The sequence below is a fragment of the Phaseolus vulgaris genome, chromosome 11, assembly GCF_051622355.1.
Source record: "Phaseolus vulgaris cultivar YP4 chromosome 11, ASM5162235v1, whole genome shotgun sequence".
Lineage (NCBI taxonomy): Eukaryota > Viridiplantae > Streptophyta > Magnoliopsida > Fabales > Fabaceae > Phaseolus > Phaseolus vulgaris.
The window spans coordinates 21,948,149-21,951,469 of NC_143508.1; the positions used below are offsets into that span (position 1 = coordinate 21,948,149).

The window sequence follows — 3,321 nt, forward strand, 5'->3', positions numbered from 1 at the left end:
TTCTTCCTAGGTTAGTCTCCTTCAAGACCAATGTTGTTAAAATCGTAACTCGTAGGCGGATCGGAGAGGGAAAAAAACTCGTAACTCGGGGATCGTAACTTGACTCGGAAGAGTTACTATCCGAGTTACTATACATAAGATAATTTAAAATAGACTCATAATTCATGAAATGGTACAAATATATAACATAACTAAATGGTCCAAATACATAACATAATTAAAAGTAGATTCAACATAATGTTTAATACAAATAAACTATCCAATTAAATCATTCACACTAATCATAGGATAATCATCTTGGTCCTCCAAAAGATCTTCATTTTCATTATCATCAATTGGAGGAACCTCCAAATCATTTGTTGCTCCTCTACTAGCATCATCTTCTCCAACATCAAGTAATATGTCTTCATCTAAACCATATAATGTTTCATTTTCCTCCACAGTCCATTCATCATAAGAAGAAAGATCATCAATAGTATATTCTTTTGTTTTTCTAACATCTTTCTTCTTCGTCAATCTTGAATTAGTGATCACAAACACCACATCATTCATAGTCATTTGGTGTAAACGATTTCTTTTCTTAGTGTGTACCTAAATAATTATAAAATTAGTTAACACATCATATGACCATCTAAAAAATAATTATGAAATCACTTTCAATAATTTAAATCCTTACCCTTTCAAAAGTACTTCAATTATGCTCACAGCCAGATGAACTACAAGTCAAACTCAATACTCTAATTGCAAATCTTTGTAGTTCTGGATGTTGATCACCATATGATTCCCACCATTGTGATGGAGTTTTGGTCTTGAGTCCAAGCTGAGCTAATGGAGTACCATACAATCCAGACTTGGTCTTGAAACTCTAATTGAAGATCAATTTTACCCATCACATCAAGGTCTCCCACCAACCTCTCCAAACATTCATACAGTCCACATTTCACCTCATAATCGACTTTAAAGTCAATATGATAGTGTAACATGGGATTAAGATAGTAGCCTGCAACATGCAACGACCTATGCAATTGGTTGTCCCATCGATGATCAATTATTTCCCAAAGGGAAGTGTAGCTAAATAAGATAAAAATAAATAAATTAATCTCCAAAACAAGTCTATATATCTAATTGAGAAATCAAATATAGGTAAATTACCTTTTACTAACTCCATTGAAGAGATTTTGTATCTTCTCTTTTGCAATATCCATCTCTTCATAAATAAATCCCATGGTTGGTTTCTCATCTGAATCAACCATGCGCAACACTTTAATCAGGGGAAGAGCACCCCTCAAACAATTTAAAATGTTTTTCCATAATCCCTTGTCCAATATCAAATTTTCCACCAACCTTCCATCTCTAGTTTTTGCAAACTGACTGGATTGCCACTCCGAGGATGTGAACATCTTTCTAAGTGATCCTCTATTATCATTCAAGCATTCTAAAGTTAGATAAGAGGTGACAAAACGAGTATTGGCAGGTCTTATCAAATATTTTCCTTCACTATATTTGTGCAACAAGGAGATAAGACCAGTTCTTGAGTAAATGTAGGTTGTAATTTTCTTACCATTGGCGATTGTGTCGTGATGCAGTGATATTTTCTTTTCAAAGTCTTCCAACATCAGATCAATGCAATGAGCTGCACAAGGGGTCCAATACAACTTTTTGCTCTTTTGCATTAACAACTCCCCAGCTGCTTTATAATTTGCTGCATTATCTGTTACAACTTGGATGACATTATTTTCCCCCACCTCTTCAACAATATCATCTATCATTTTGAAGATTTTTTTCAGCAGTCTTGTATACATCAGATGCATCAATAGATTTCAAAAAGACCTTTACTCTTGGACTCTTTACCAAAAAATTAAGTATAGTCCTCCTCTTCCTATTCGTCCATCCATTTGTCATGATTGTACATCCAATTTTTTCCAAACAAGTTTATGTTCTTTTACAATCTGCTCTGTCTTCTCAACCTCTTGCTTCAAATACTTCACTCTTATTTCATGACATGATGGTGGCTTTAATCCCGGACCATGTCTACCAATTAACTCAACCATCCTCTTAAATTCTTCACTGTTTGCTACATTAAAAGGAATAACATTATTGTAGAAAAACCTAGCCATCTCTTGACATGCATCCTCTCTGTCATTCTTCTTGAAATTTGCATTAATTGTACTTTGAGTTTCCTTTCTTTTAAAGATATTTGATGAGTCCCCAATCTCTTATCCACTTGATCTTTTTCTAGAACTTTCTTTTGTCTGTCCAATATTACTCTCTTCTATTGAGGTTGATTTCTTGAACAAACTCTGTTCCAGATTAAGAACAGTATCCAACATTGATTTTTTAACATCTTCTGGCACTGATACACAAGCTCTCACATCCTTTGAAGTCCCTGCTAGATGGTGCTTTTATTTGTAAACCCTCCTGTCAAAACTTTTTCACAGTACTTACATTTTAATTTCCTTGTTTCTCCATCAACAGAAACACAATGTTTCCATGCTGGATCAGTTCTTCCACTTGCCATTATAAGTTATAACTTATAACCCATGAGCAGTGGCGAAGCAGATCAAATCGCGCGTAAACAATTGCGGAGTAGAGCAAAATCGTGCGTGAACAGTGGCGGAGCAAAGTAGATCGCGCGAGTATTGGCGGAGGTAGTGCGACGGTCGTGGCAGAGGCAATGCGACGTGCGAGTACTGGCGAAGGCGACCACGATCAACGAAGGCGAATGGCGAAGACAAAATGACAACCACGATCGGCAGCCAAACAGCGCGACAGAGGCATATGTTCTTCAAATTAGGGTTACGGTTTGGGATTAGGGTTTTTGAGACTCAAATTAGTGGTTTTAGGGTTTTTTTAAGTTTTTAGGGTTTTTTGGGGCCCGCATCATGGATTGCGGAGGCCCATGGATCGCCCGATCCGACCCCTGGATCGTCAGATCGCTCCAATCCGCTGAGAAACCGATCCAACCTGTTTTCTTCATAAACGATCGTAAAATCGCAAGTTTTATGATATAAATCGCAATTTTAACAACATTGTTCAAGACTTAGCCTAGACTCTTTCCTAGTGAGTTGGCCTCACCTCTCACTCTCACAAATTCCTAACTCCAATTCAATCCATGGAAACTCCTCTTGAGTTTCCTTAATGCTTCCGCTCATCATATCTCCTTCATCATTCATCAAAAGAAGAAATTACAAAGATCACTACTAGAAGAAAAGCGTTTTTCCATCATAAACAGGATAGAAAACACTTGGATTTACAGAACCAGAGATCCTATGATCAGCATTTGTTATCACACAACAAAGCTTGACAACAATCTTGTTTTTT

General features: G+C 36.6%; 1 pseudogene; it reads right to left on the reverse strand.

Annotated features, from left to right (window-relative positions):
• Positions 1-255: 255 nt before the first annotated feature.
• On the reverse strand, positions 256-2,518 carry LOC137835687 (uncharacterized; annotated as a pseudogene).
• Positions 2,519-3,321: the final 803 nt, after the last annotated feature.